The following is a 15,901-nucleotide window of genomic DNA, read 5'->3' on the forward strand; positions in this document are numbered from 1 at the left end:
GTTAAAATTGCCTTTAATAAATCATTATGCAACCTTACAGCAACAAACCAGCATGTGCCTCTGCAGCCCCCACAAGCAACCGGCTAGTTCAGCATCACTGCGGGGGAAGCATGAGTTTAGGAAGGGTTGTGTCTGCTGTGTAACTTTGGTTAGGGTTCTATCCATGCTGTGGACATGGGTGAATGTTCTGAGAGCCATGCACTGATCCTAGTGACAGTCTGGACATCACCAGTAGTGAAGACTGTCAAAATTTTCACCTTGAAAAGGATGGTACAGCTTAAAAACCTCACTGAGGTCAGTGGGACTTCTGTTTTCATGAGGACGGGGAAAGGCCTGCAGGATTTGGCTTTGTATGTGGCTATAAGCTGGGAACCATGTCTGGAAACAGATTTTGATTCAATTGTTGTTAAAAATGAGGAGGGATGGTTCAGTGTTTCAGGTAATAGTGTGGGCCTTGGGAGACTCAGGTTAAATTCCCTTCTCTGCCAGAAGCTTCCTATGTGACCACAGGCAGTCACTCTCTGTGCCTCAATTTCTCATCTGTAAAATAAGGGTGCAGGGGTTGTAAAAATAAATGCACTGAAAGGTGTAAGGCACTCAGATAATATGGTAATGGGACCATATAAGTATCTAAGATATAAATACAAAATTATTGAAAACCTAAATCTATGCTGCTCTTTTGAATGAGAAGCCAGACATTAGCAAGTTCTGCTATCAGAAATAGTACTGTGCAGGAAAGGTTTCAAAACGCAGGTATCTGGATGTAGTTGCCAAGAGATATTCTCTCTTTCTGATCAAGTTTCATCAGTGATCAATAAGTAGAAAGAGCAGTCTGTTACCCAAACTTGGGAAAGATATACTGATATAAGCTAAAGTCTGAATTTAAACCAGTATAGTTATATCAGTATAACTCCCTGGGTGGACACTCTTATTTCAGAATTAGAGTGCCTTTTTTACAGTGCATCTTATGATGCTTTGGAAGGGGGTTAAGCTAAATCAAAAAAGCCATTCATTCTGAAATAAGAGTGCTCACATGGGAAATTACTGCAGTATAACTACAGCAGTTGAACTATCCCGTTAAAACTGGTAACATTTTCCTGTCTAGAAAACCCCCAAAGACAGTCCCTATCCAGAAGAGTTTATAATCTCAATAGACAAAGCAGACAAAGGGTGGGAGAAAGAAGCATTATCCATATTTTACAGCTGAGGAACTGAGGCCAGAGACTAAGGGTCAGATTTTCAAAGTTATTTAGGCACCTAAAGCAAAGTTAAAATGTGCCCAAATCCCTGAGAAAGTCTGACCCTAAAGTGACTTGCTGTAGGTCACTCAAAATGTTTGCGGCAGAGCCAGGAACAGAATCCAGGGCCAAGACTTTCAGAAGTAACTAATGATTTTGAGCACTCAACTAGAGACACATTAAAGGAACCTGGGAGTGGTCAGTTAGACACTAGCCTTTACACAAGACATTGAACATAGGCTCAATCTAGTCCAATGTCTAGCAAATCAAAACTTGCCTTGTCTTACCAGTTTAGGTTCCTGAGTAAGTGACCATCTGAGCTGATGTCACAAGATAAACAGTCACTACAGCACAACATCAAGGTGCTACATCTGCCATGTATGGACTCCAAACAACAGGTTCAGTTTTATGGGCTAGAACATGGCTACTTCAGATCTCTGCCCAATCTGTGCATACTGCACCATTTCATTATCTACAGCCAGTCAATCTCTGATTTACCTCCAGGAATTTATGCATATTAACAAATGCTGCTAATAAATTGAATCTTTTTTAGAATGCATTTAGAGTTATTAGAAGGGCCAGAAAATTACTGTATCATCATCTTACACTGGTTGTATTTGTTTCACCTCCTCCTTGCTAAGCAATGCAGAGTCTAGACAGACTATAGTTTTACTACAAGTCAGAATTCCCTATAGTAAAAAGAAAAAAAAAAGACTCAGAGGCAGTGAAATAGATGAAAGCACCAGAGAAACAGCACAGTCATCCATAAAAATCAGGGAGTGACCAATCTTTGTCTGCCTAAGGAAACTTGGCAGGAGCTGGAGGGCTAAACTTCACTGGCATAAATGGAACAGATTGCAGTTATTCTTTTATTTAATAAGGAGGCATAGCACCCAGAAGGCAGGTCATGTGTGCACTGGTCCACCTTGATCAGAGTACCACCATTGAATGCTGAGACCTGAAGCCTTCAGTTTTATATTAAAGAGGAGCATGTCTGCAGGCCAAACCGAAGGACTTCATAGGAGGCAGTTTTGCCCTGCTAAGGTTCCTCTTTGGCCACTTCTGCTGTATCCATTGTGACTCTACGAAGAACTCTTCACTAGTGCAGTTCTGATTGGCAGACAGCTCTGAAACTGATCCTGTAACTTATAAGTTAGGAAAATCAGCATGGCCTGGGTTCCAGCAGTTCTCTGCAGAATCCCCCACAGACATATTACTACTGTATGTTTCTGTTCCAGTTTGATGTATAATTAATGCCCTGAGTTTCTCTGCAAACAAAAGTGAATCCAAAACACCCAATTTTCCAGAAATATTTTCCTCACTAGACAAAATGTCCTCACTTCCCCATCCCCAACCCCGAAAACAGGATTACAAACCTTTATTAATGGATGTATTTAAAAATACATAACAGCAACCAGGTGAATGTGCAAAATATCTGGCCCACAATGGTTACAGTGGGGGTGGGGAAGAAGGGAAAAATAACCTAGGCCAAACTCTACACTCTATTACACTAATCCGGAGTCATCCCACTGAAAGTAATGGGGTGACTCCTGATTAACATAACTGGTATGTGGCATAACTGATAGAATGTGGTGCATTAACACCAGCCAGCATGTACTAGGTTCCAATCAAATGACCGCTGAATAAGCACATCTTCCATTTGATGCAGAAAGAGGGGAGGAGATTGTTGTGTCATATCAGATGAAAGCAAAATACTTCATAAAGCAGCAAAAAAGTATACATGGTGAAATGACTTTGCCCAGTCATCTTGCACTCTCTGGATTCCTCTATGCTGCAAGATCCTTGGGCAGCCTATTTGTTTGCAGGCTGATCTTGAGTTTCACTGACAAAACCCTCCATTTCTCCAGAGGTGCTCTTGCTGCATCTACATCCCAAAGAAAAGCAGAGTTCCATGTTCTATAGGCCCATGGTTTTGCCACATATGGATCTTAGCTTCACAACCCTGACTAGAAAATGATGGTTTCCCCTGCACCACTCTCTCATTCTGTATGTGGGAGACTGTGAAACCAATAGTAAGAGCTCTCCATACAGGGGTGGCATACTCTAGGGGACTGAAAGTGGATGGGAGTATCAGGAACCCTGACAATCACTTTCTGGGTGACCTTAGGCATGTCTCTGGACCACTTTGCCCCCATTTTCCTATCTGTAAAATGGGGATAATACTTAACAGCTTCACCATTAAAAGTTAGTGCAGAGTGGAATCTTGAGATAACAATGAAACTCGGGTGTCAAACTTAATGGTGCAGGAACGGATAGTAAGATGCAATGGTGCAGGAACGGATAGTAAACATCAACCTTTTAAGGACAACCACTCTGCCCACCTTGCTAGGTGGTGTGGGGATTATGTTATAAATGTCCATAACAACACACAAAGTATCTTAAAATGTCATTTATTGCTACAATGGCTTATATCTCGCTTCTTTCTGGAAACCCAGTGCACTCTATTGCCTTCCCACTGTTGGCTATTATCATTAACATCCTCCCAGCTCCTTTCTTCCAAGTTTCTAACAAGGTATTGTAGGGATGCCATAGTATCTCTCTGTATACCAAGGCTCACTTCCCTCACAGCATCCATAGGCTTAGTTCACAGGTTTCTCTGGGACATCCAGATTTCTTAGCTTGACCTAAGTCTCCAGCATGTCCAGAAGTTGCTTGACTATGCTACATACTTTACTATATACCAAAATGTTTGGGGTTTGTTCATTTTCTTTTCTGGATGCCCTCGTCTATTCAGTCCTTCAACAGAGGCCACCCAACACCCCATCCCCCTCCAAGTAGATGACACAGTCTAGACCTCTACTCTACAGAAAAAAAAAAAGAGAAGCTTTCCCTCATCCATCTGGGAGTATTCAGGGAAGCCTGTATCAGTCCATCCTCCATTCATCACAGTTTTCCCCATTGGTGATGAAGTAAAGGGGAGAAATACGCTGAGGTCTGGTTACTCAGGAATCAAGGTCCTTGAACTGAGAGGCTCAGGCTTGGTTCATTTGGAGAGATGCCCTTTTTTGGGTGAGGGGATGCTGGGAAAGCACAGATAACTCTATGGTAGGATTACTTCCTAATAGTTGTCTGCCCATGCAGATTTATCACCAGAGAATATAGAAGTGAGTAAAGATACCCTAGCATCTGATTCAGGGTCCCCAGCCTTTAAGTTCCCCCTTTAACTTGATACTCTTTAACTCTTTCCTGCCCCTTGTCCTTCCAGCCAGGAGGCAGGCTCAGAATCCTCCCCTCCTCTGTCACAGAATGACAAAAAAAAAAAACCCTTTTCAAAACAGGTTTGAAAAGACCATTGTGGGTGCACTTGGCCACTTAGAAACAGGAATGGCCTTTTATTTAAACTCAGTTACATTGCAACAGCCTGGAATATTTTGTCTTTAAAAGGAGTGTTTTGTTTTAGCCCATGTAATGTGCAGTTTAAAACCAAACAGGCATATTTTGTTCATCCTCCCAAAAAAGGCAGAGTGGAATTTTGATACAATCACAGCTCAAGCATGTGCCCAGTGCATATGATTCAGATGCACATTTACTGCAGAAGAACTGCTGAAAGGCTGCAGCTGGGGCCAGCCAAGCTGTCCAGTGGCAGCACTCAGGAGATCAGTATTTGGGTAGCTGACTTGTCCCAAAATCTCCAAGTCAAGACGTTCCTCAAAACTGGGGTATAGGGCAGAAAACTAAGCCATATGAGCCTAGCCTTGCTCAATACTTCCAGTAGTTTCTTTCTCGGAGAGACAATGCACAGCAGGGATTTTGAGGACAGGAAGGAGGGGCAACACTTCTCTCCTTTCCTCAAAAAAAAAAAAGTGGGAGGGAAGAGTGGAGGGGTAAGACTAATTGTTCAAACTCTGCCTTACCCTACCCTTTCTCCCAAAGCTGGTGGGGGGTCACACAAGAGGGAGAGAGTTCTATGCATTCTAAGAAGCTCATCTCCTGCTATAAGCATTATTTTGCAGACCCTGACCAACATAATAACCCAGGCACATTCAGCTGTATTTAACTTGGCTGCTAAAGCTGCTTTTCTGACAGTCCTAGAAGGGAGTGTGGAGTTGAGAAGCCCTTTCAACCTTCAATCAATCTCCCACATGCATGGTCCTGACCCTTCCAAAAACAGCATAAGTTCTTCAGAGACAGTCACTCTCCCTTGCCATGCAGTGACCAGCACACAGCTACCATACAGATTCCGCCTCCCTCCACCTTGCAACAAGCACAGAATCCAACGGTGTCAAAAATCTAGAGCTAGAGGAAGGATCAGGCCAACCCAGGAGGAGACCACAAATAATCACTAGCATGGCTTGTGCTGATGGCTTGTCTCTGAGACCTGAAAGAAACACATCCAGCAGAATTTCTGTTTAGGAACCACCCAGCTCCTCTGGACAAGTGCTAACTGATACCATGTAGAACAAACTCCTTCGGCTTCCTGAAATTTGCCCAACCACCTCTTATCCTGTCTGCTTATTTCTCCTCAACCAGCAGCTTAAATTACTAAATAGATAAGAGGAGCGGAATGAGGGGGTGGGGCTGCAAAACACACACACACTCTCTTCATTCTTGTTTACTTTACTCCCACCCTACCCCATGAGATTTCTAGGCAGGGGAAGCATTGCTGCAGTTCAAGAGTGGAGGGAAGTTAGCTTTGGAGCCTGGCTCATCCATTATATGGATGATAGTATTTATTCACTGGGAGTGGACAGTCGCTTACCCTTCCATTCCACTTAAAAGAACTAAACAATGTAACTCTCTGCAGGGGGAATTAAAAAGAAACACAGGGGAATGTCACAGAGGGTTCTCGAGTGAACAATCCATCATCTTGGTTTGAGACACTTTCTTCTCACAAGCAGGCCTCAAAGCTTCATTAAAAATGCAGTCCTTTAAAAGTGTTATATTTCCTACGTAAAAATTTTCTTTTTTTAAAGAAGGTATCTAACGTGTGACACAGGCTTATCATAAAAGGGTTGCTGACATCTTATGGAAAACTGTTTGAAAAGCAATATTCAGGTGAACAGTTCTGCCCAGATCATATTTTCTGCTCCTCGTTCTTTATTGCAAGGGAATATTTGAATGGAAAGTGGCATCTTTGCATCTTTAAAGGTGTCTTCTCCTGCTGATGCTTCCCCACCTTTAGCTATAATCCTCTATGCCACATCCCCTTCCATTGCTGCAGAAGTTATTATGGTGTCACAATCAGGGGATTATAACAACTTTTAATAGAAGATAAGCAGCAGAAGCAGGTGAGTTTAAGCAGCAAAAATTCTACTGATTCAAAGAACCCTATTATTAATATTTATTACTTTTTAAGTGCTCACAGAGTGCTGTATAAGGCATAACGAATGGCAAGGTGCTGGGACCCAAGTTGATGACAGACTAGGGAGAACACAAAAGACAACAGGACACCCTAAGAAGATCCTATCATTTGGGGGGTAAATAAGAGGTGCAGACAGCTCGCACAAAGCGCTAAGCAGACCCATTTAGGCCCTGTGCTAAGAATCAGAATGGAGCACAAGATGACACAGAGGTTCTCCATAGCAGGGTGAGTTTCCACATTCTATGTTTCTGTAAGGGCTCTCTCACAATCAGCCCAGCTTTGCCTTTTCCTGCTGCGAAGTCACAAGCCTGTGGTTTATGACATCATAGCCTCTTGCACTTGCTAACAGCCCATGGCACTTTTCATCATTGATCCACTTTACAAAGATTAGCTAACTAGAATTCTCCCAGCAGCCATAGGAGTTTGGTATTTTGGTCATTTTTACAGCTGGAGAAACAGATGCACAGAGAGGTGATGTGACTTGTCCAAGACCACAGAGGGAATTCTGCATCAGACCTAAGATTTGAGTTTAGGTGCACCTGGCCCCCAGTCCAGAGGCCAGAACATGCATCTCACTACATGCTGAGAATACTTGTAAGCAGAGTCAGGATGAGCCCCACCCTGACATCTGGTGGTAAATTATGGGGAGTGCGGAAAGTGTTGCATTGGTATTTCAGTTATTTGCATGGGCACTCCCACCCCACTTAGCATACCGCAAAGCAGCATGGGATGGTTATTTTCACAGCTGTGGGAGCCCCAATTTCGTTGTTATTGGGGCAGGAGGAATGAAATGTTGTCACCCTGATTGGGTAAATGGGAACTACAAAATTGTCTTGTGATGGGGGGTTTCATTGTCAGCATGATAGCGCTTGCTAGATGGGGCACATGGGTTCCAAAACCCATTGAAAAGAGAGAGGCTGGGGACAGATAGCTGTACTGGGTGGTGCAGGCTTGTATGAGCCAGATGCACCAGTTCCACCTGTGCCTCTCTCCACTGTGGAATGTCAGAGTTAATGTTTGATTCCCTTAAGAATCTAGATATAGGTTACTGAGCTGAACTCACTGGGGCTCCCCTACTATGAGCTGGAATCTCTAAGAGCTGAAATCACTGAAGAGCTGGACTTGTTGAGCTGAGAGCACTGAGTACTGTGCTTATGAGTGGGGGAGCCTGAAGCAATACTGTGGAGCAGAGCAGCTGGCAGAGTGGAGTGGAGCCAAACAGCTCGCGAGGACGGCCGGAGCAGATCACAGGACAGCTGGTGGACCCGAGCAGCTGGCAGAACAGAGCAGCCCACAGAGCCAGCAGAGCTGAGCGGTTGCGGGGACGGCTGGTGGAAGCAGAACCCCACGAAGAGGCAGGGCAGTTGGCCCCGAACCACGTAAGGTGCCCCTTTTCTACCCAGGCTGGGGAGGGGGACCTCTGCAAAGAGACTCTTGAACTCTGGGGCTGCACTGACCCGGGACAGAGACTTTTGGATTGTGGGACTTTTGGGACTGTGGGTGATTTGGGGGGTTGCTGGACTCAAGGGCCCAGAGAGAAGGACACGGCCCAATTTGCTGGGGTGGGTCTTTGCTCACGGTTTGACCCATGATCTCTAGTTAAGGTATTTTCCAGATTTAATGCTTGTTGTTTATCTTATGTAATTAAACCTTTTCTGCTACACCAAGAGTCTGTGCTTGCAAGAGGGGAAGTATTGCCTCCTTGAGGCGCCCAGGGGTGTGTGTAAGATTTTCCCAGGTCACTGGGTGGGGGCTCGAGCTGGTTTGCATTACGTTGTGGGGAAGGGACCCCTAGGTATTGAACCTGGCCCTTGCTGCTATCGTTTCAGCCTGGCAGAGGGGTTACATACTGATCAGTGCTGAGAAAGGACTGGACTCTCAACCCCATTACCTTGTGTTCCTCATGAGCAGAGCTACACTTTGGTGCTGCTCCTGATCAGTGTTACAGCTTGGAAATCCCAACAATCCAAAATGCAGAGAAGGAATAAGCCTAGAAAATATTAACAGCAGCATTTTCCAAAACTGGGAGGGGTTTTTTTGTTTTGTTTTAAATTAAGCTCTGATTTTCCCCCATCCAACTCTCCCCACCACTATCCCAAAACAGCCAAAGTTGCAATGTACAGAATGTGAAGCACTAAAGTTTCTGTCCCTGTCTGTGCTCTTAGAAAAACTCTTAATGCCGCAGACTCTGGAAAATCCTCATACTCCTTAATCTCTCCAGACTCTGTCACCCATGACTGAAACATCCTTTCACACACCTTAAAAACAAAAGACTCATCTTTAATTGGCCAGGCACCACTGTGCGTTTACATCCGTATTAGTCAAAGTCTTTTCTCAGGACTGTGTGTCCAGGGTGACATACTATAGTAAGATGTTAAATTATCAAAAGCTCAAGGTGCTGGAACAAGATCCCCCATTCAATGAGATATACCAGTGCCTGCGAAAACCATCATCAAAACTTGAGCATCCACAGCACAAGGGTCAGGAAGTGTTCTAGTTTCAGATTTTATTTTTATCTTCTATTAAATAGTAATTTAGATAACAGGGCCTTTCCAGAGATGCACTATCTAGCCCCCCACACCTATTTCCATGGGATCTGAAGTCCCATGAGGTTCTGAGAGCCCTCTATTCCCACCTAACTCATCAGGAATGACTCGGGCACTCAGCACCTAGCAGGATCAGGTCCTCAGACTCAAACATGTTCTATAAATTGTTCCCAAGCCTCCTCTCTCAAGTGTCCTTCAGTAGAGACTCAAATTCATCTCACTCCCTACTCTAACCTCACCTTCACGACCACCAAATACTGAAACCAGAAAACGATCCATTTTCACATGAAGATAATGGATGAAACACTGGCATGGCTCAAGAGTGACCTTGACACCATTTCAAAAATCTACGCACAGCTTTTTCATTGCCATCTCCCTGATACGGGCTCAAGTTTTCAAAAGTAAGTGCTGATTTTTAGAATGCCCAACTCCAGACACCTTAGTTCTGATTTTCAGAGGTGAGGAGCCCCTGCAGCTCCCACGGACTTCAATGGGATGTATGGTTGCTCAGTGTTTCTCAAATCAGACCATAAGTGGGTTGAGAGCTAGAAGCAGTTTTGGTACACTTTGTCCCCAACACAAGACTGAGAGATGTGCCATCTAGCAGGCAAGCAAAAAACAAATTTAAAAAACCCTCATGTTTTTTGCCCAGAACACTTGTTACAGTTTAACATGGATACCCCTGGGAGTGCCATGTTTCAAGAATAGGCAAGCTAATATTCTCTTCATTTAGTATATTTTCTTTAAGAAATGCATGCACCCTCATTTCATACAATACCTAACTATCCTTTTAAAACTCCTTCTGTATGTAAACTGTCACACATGGAGTCTTTCATAAAAAAGTAAATATAGTAACTGTTTCCATAATAACTAAAAAAAGACCAACAGATTAAATCCAACAGATGAATCAGGGCCATAAAAACATATGTCCAGCAACATAACCAAAATCACCCTTCTTAAGAACTTGGCATCATGCCACTTAAAAGCTGCTAGGTCTACAGTTTATGTACAGTTTAGTGGAAAGTGAAAGCACTGCAGAAATGGTCAGTGCCCCAGTTTAGACAGCTCTGTATTGTGTCAGAGGGACTGGGTAACAGGATTCCTGGGATCCATGCCAGATTATGCCACTGAATCACAGTAAGCAAGTCAATTCACCTCTCTATGCTTCAGTTTATCCATCTTTAAAAAGGCATATAAAAAGGCTTTCCTATGTGACAGGCACATTGTGAGACTTATTTCAAGCCGGGTATGAGCCTTGAGTGAAAACAGTTTTACAGTATAAGTGTTATTATTTCTGCCAATATAGCTTTCCACATTAAAGGGCCTGATCCAGCTCCTACTGGAATCAACAGAAAGTCATAAAGAGTTGGATTTGACATTAACATCACATAAGGTGGAGGAATACCAAGAAATTAATAATGAATGATTACAGAGGTGCATAGGGACCTCAACTGAAATCAGAGGCCCATTGTGGTAGGCACTGTGCATACAGATAGTGAGAGACAGCCCCAGTCTAAAGAGTTTACACTCTAACTAGACAAGACAGACAAAACGCAGAGGGGGAAACAAAAACAGAGAGTTGAAGTGACTTGCCCAAGGTCATGCAGGTCAGTGGCAGAGCCAGCAAGAGAACCAATTCAGTGTCTTATCCACTGGATCATGCTGCCTTTAAAATAAGCTAACACTAGTTGGTTCATTGATAACATTCACTTTCCAAACATTGTACACATTATTCACAGTATCAGCCATGTTTCACTGAGTGGATATACTGCTGTAAACATTTACTAAGCAGCAGCTGGGTTGAGGAAATTGTACCAGTTCCAGCAAAACCAGATGACCCCATTCATTTATCAGGTTGCTGAGAACGCCCATACTAGAGCATGTGAAACTGTAATAAATAGCAAATAAAGTAATTTCACCTGTTTCTGGAGCAGATTGATAGCATGAAGGGTCCATGAAGTGATCTACTCATTCCAGTCCTTCTGAAGAAGTTTCTCAAGCAGAATTGAGGGAATCTACGCAAAACTCCTTTCACCTCCCTGCTTATATGTTGTACTAAAAAACTCTATATTACCATGACCTGTAAGGACCCAGTTCTTTAACCACTGAAGTCAATGGCAAAATTCTCATTGACTTCACCTTAAGAACACTTTCTTTGCCATCATTATCCACATTCTAACTGAACCTAAATGTGGCAGTCATTCTAGAGGCGTCTCCTTCAAAGCCTGAACCAGGAAGTCCTCTCCCACACACTTTAAATGAAGCATCCTTGCAATGTCCTCAGGTTATTCACGCCTCCAACTTTGAAGTGTGAGACAGCATCACATGGTGTGCTTGCAGCACCCAATTGCCTGAAATTAGCACCATTCCTCTTTAAACACTGCAAAAGGAGTACTGTAAATTTCAAAGACATCCATAGTTAATCAGCAAGTGGCAAGGAAGCAGCAGTAAATCCCCCTTAAAAATCCGAGATTTTTAGCTTTATAAACTAGTATCCACTTTGTTGCATAGGTCTCGTCTGTGCAAGAAAGTTATACAGACTTCTCTAAATTGGTTTAGAAACGGATTTAGTTAAATCAGTGCAACTTCCTTGTATGTAAGTCAGCTCCTTAAAAACTTAGTAATATACATGCAACAAGGAATAGCCACTACAGTGCAGTGGTAGGAGGAAACAAATACTGCAAGGTGCTAAAGGCTCAACTCTTCAGGGCACTGAGTACCTACTCTGGGTCCCAAAAAGAAGATGAGTCACCATCGTGTTAGCTGTTTTGATGGAAAAGGAACAGGGGCTAGGCCCATTGTCTTTGTGGGTTCCACTCCCCTTCACTTCTGCTTCATTCCGGGGACCGACCGCCCCCCTAGCAGGTGGCAGGTGAGTCTTGGAGAAGGGGACTCCAGCAACCAGGGAGGTGGGGGGGTGCAAGTGATGGGGGAGGGAAGAAGTGGGGGTGGGGCCTTGTGGAGAAGAGGCAGAGCAGGAGTGTCCAGTTTTCAGCAATTAGAAAATTGGCAACCCTAGTCTAAACAAGAGTTCAGATCACTCAACGTTTTGCAAGTGATCCTCTGGATCTCAAAAGCTCAATGAGAACAAAAAGGAAGGCAGAAGAGGATATGTCACAGGTTTATGATGTGACTGGAATGCTGAGCTCTGCAGAGAATTAAAAAAGACAAAGCTGAATGCTTTGGTTTCTTTGCTGCAATATTGGCTATAAATGGGATGTAACGGACCATGGGAAAGCAAAGGGCTGGACATGAGGAAAATTTCCTAGAACTAAGGTCACTATGCGAAAATGTGCTAATGGAAGGAGAGAAGTGGAGTCAATCAGACAAGACACCACTTGGGGAAGTTTGGTAGGGAACAAACCTGATTGGAGAGAATGGGATAAACTGGATAGTCTGCAATGTCTTTTTCATCTCTACATTTGCTATTTAGAACTAAGAAAAAAATCAGGGAATGATTTTTAAGACAATCTTAATGTCTGTTTTTAACTGTTTCAATGATCTGAAACGCAAATAAAGGGTCCTACAAAAAGTGGAAACAAGGTCAATTACAAAGGATGAATATAAACAAATAACACAAGAATGCAGGGACAAAATTAGAAAGGTCAAGGCACAAAATGAGATTCAACTAGTTAGAGACATATAGGGTAATAAGAAAACAATCTGCAAATACATCAGAAGCAAAAGGAAGACCAAGGAAAGGGTAGGCCCATTACTCAATGTGGGAAGAAAAACAACAGAAAATGTGGAAAGTGCAGCAGTGCTAAATAACATTTTTGTTTCAGTTTTCCCCCAGAAAGTTTAGTAGTGATTGGAATCTAACCTAGTGAATGCCAGTGAAAATGAGGTAGGATCAGAGGCTAAAATAAGGAAAGAACAAATTGAAAATTACTTTGACAAGTTAGATGTCTTCAGGTCACCATGCCTGATTAAATATATCCTGGAATATTCAAGATGCTGACTGAGGAGATATCTGAGCTATTGCGATTATCTTTGAAAAGTCATGACAAATGGGAGAGATTCCAGAGGACTGGAAAAGGGCAAATATAGTGCCCATCTATAAAAAGGGAAATAAGAAGAACCCACGGAATTACAGACCAGTCTTCTTAACTTCAGTAACTGGAAAGATAATTAAGCAAATAATTAAGCAATCAGTTTTCAGATACTTAGAAGATAATAAGGTGATAAGTAACAGCATGGATTTGTCAAGAAAAAGTTGTGTCAAACCAATCTAATAGCTTTCTTTGGCAGGGTAACAAGCCCTGTGGATATGGGGGAAGCAGTAGATGTGGTATATCTTGACTTTAGTAAGGCTTTTGATACTGACTCCCATGACCGCCTCCAACAAACTAGGGAAATACAATCTAGATGGAGCTACTACAAAGTGAGTACATAACTGGTTGGAAAACCATTCTCAGAGGGTAGTTATTAGTGGTTCACAGTCAAGCTCAAAGGACATATTGAGTGGAGTCATGAAAGGATCAGTTCTGGGTCTGGATCTGTTCAATATCTTCATCAATGATTTAGATAAAGGTATATAAGAGTACACTTATAAAATTTGCAAATGATACCAAGCTGGGAGGGGTTGCAAGTACTTTGGAGCAGTGGCTCTCAACCTTTCCAGACTACTGTACCCCTTTCAGCAAACTGATTTGTCTAGTGTACCCCCATGTTTTACCTCACAAAAAAATTACTTGCTTACAAAATCAAACATAAAAATACAAAAGTGTCACAGCACATAATTATTGAAAAATTGCTTATTTTCTCATTTTTACCATATAATTATAAAATAAATCAATTGGAATATAAATATTGTATTTACATTTCAGTGTATAGTATATAGAGCAGTATAAACAAGTCACTGTGTGAAATTTTAATTTGTACTGACTTCGCTAGTTCTTGTTGCCAGTTGTAAAACTAGGCAAATATCTAGATGAGTTGATGTACCCTTTGGGAGACCTCCGTGTACTCCTGGCTTAGAATCGCTGAGGATTAAAATTCAAAATGAACTGGACAAACTGGAAAAATGGCCTGAAGTAAATAGGATGAAATGCAATAAGGACAAATGCAAAGTACTCCACTTAGGAAGGAACAATCAGTTGCACACAAACAAAATGGGAAATGATTGCCTAGGAGGAGTACTGCAGAAAAGGGTCTGGAAGTCGAAGTGGATCACAAGTTAAATATGAGTCAACAGTGTAACACCGTTGCAAAAAAAGGCAAACATCATTCTAGGGTGTATTAGCAGGAGTGTTGTAAGCAAGACACTAGAAGTAATTCTTCCTCTCTGCTCAGCACTGATTAGGCCTCAGCTGGAGTAGTGTGTCCAGTTATGGGCACCACATTTCAGGAAAGATGTAGAAAAAAAATGGAGAAAGTCTAGAGAAGAACAACAAAAATTATTAAAGGTCTAGAAAACATGACCTGTGATGGAAGATTGAAAAAATTGGATTTGAGTAGTCTGGAATAGAGAATACTGAAAGTGGACACAATAATAGTTTTCAAGTACATAAAAGGTTGTTACAAGGAGGAGGGAGAAAAATTGTTCTCCTTAACCTCTGAGAATAGGACAAGAAGCAATTGGCTTAAATTGCAGCAAGGGTGGTTTAGGTTGGACATTAGGAAAAACTTCCTTATTGACAGGGTGGTTAAGCGGCGGCCAGCACAGCCCAAGGCCCGCGCTGCTTCCCGCAGCTCCTATTGTCTGGGAACGGAGAACTGCAGCCACAGGGCTGGCTTTAGGAACTGCGGGGCCCGATTTGAATACCCGGCGGCGGTCCGGGTCTTCGGCCACACTTTGGTGGCGGGGGATCCTTCACTCGCTCCGGGTCTTCAGCCGCCGGGTGAGTAAAAGAAATTTAAAAGGCGCCTAAGGTGCAGGGCCCTCTTAGGCACAGGGCCTGATTCTGGGGAATCAGCCTAAAGCCAGCCCTGCATGGCCACTGAGAGCTGCGATCAGTCTAACCTGCAGACACTGCAGGTAAACAAACTGTCCCGGCCCACCAGCGGATTTCCCTGATGGGCCACATGCCAAAGTTGCTGATCCCTGGTCTAGATAATACTTAGTCCTGCTATGAGTGCAGGAGACTGGTCTAGATAACCTCTCGAGGTCCCTTCCAGCCCTATGATTCTATGATTGTCATAAAAGTTAGGTTTATGCATTTGGACACAATTATGGATTCAAAGCAGGTAACTATGCATGCAGATAAGTAACTAGACACTCATGGGTGCAAATATTCAATCTGCATTCAGTCATACTGTGAATTCAAGGCAGTGATGTACGTTGCACATCCAACTGCTTGTGTGTGTTTGTTGTGTTGTTTTTTGATGATGGTTGTTTTTTTAAATCCTCAGTCCCTAAAATGAAAAGCTCAGATTCCCCAATGGTTTTCAATTCCTGCCAGTCACTTGTGATGTATGTGTCTCAGGCCATCAGCCCTCTGATGTGCCCCCATTTGGAAAATGTCTAGGACAATGACATATGAGGAAAAGAAAGGAGTCCAGAAGCTCTAGGAAACATTCTCTCTGCCTCATTCCTCATGCTTAGTACAAACTAACTTTTACCAATAAATCTACCTTTATTTCAGACATTTCTTCTCAATCTGAAACTACATCTGGATGCCCTATTCACAGTGGACAAGCACTGGCAGACAGAGAAAGAGACCCGCATGAGAGAACAAGGGGATATCATATTATTTGTCAGGAGAAATCCATAAAAACTGAGGGGTCAGCTTTCAGATGGCATTTGCTGAAATCCCCAAACTAAGAGCTTCATGAGGAACCACCCAGAATTA

The 15,901-nt window shown here is 42.9% G+C and overlaps 1 protein-coding gene across 9 annotated transcripts in view; it reads right to left on the reverse strand.

The window, feature by feature from the left end:
- The window catches only part of TSPAN18 (tetraspanin 18), a 223,270-nt gene that overhangs the window by 161,252 nt on the left and 46,117 nt on the right, over nt 1-15,901 (reverse strand). Inside the window, exon 1 of one of the 9 annotated variants that reach the window (XM_039538229.1) lies at nt 11,027-11,134. The exons of the other annotated variants lie outside the window; for them this stretch is intronic. The gene's annotated coding sequence lies outside the window, so the exon portion shown is untranslated. Of the gene's footprint in view, nt 1-11,026; nt 11,135-15,901 lie in introns of those variants that run through there. 9 annotated transcript variants of the gene reach the window in all.

This window comes from Mauremys reevesii, linkage group 4 (genome assembly GCF_016161935.1).
Source record: "Mauremys reevesii isolate NIE-2019 linkage group 4, ASM1616193v1, whole genome shotgun sequence".
Lineage (NCBI taxonomy): Eukaryota > Metazoa > Chordata > Testudines > Geoemydidae > Mauremys > Mauremys reevesii.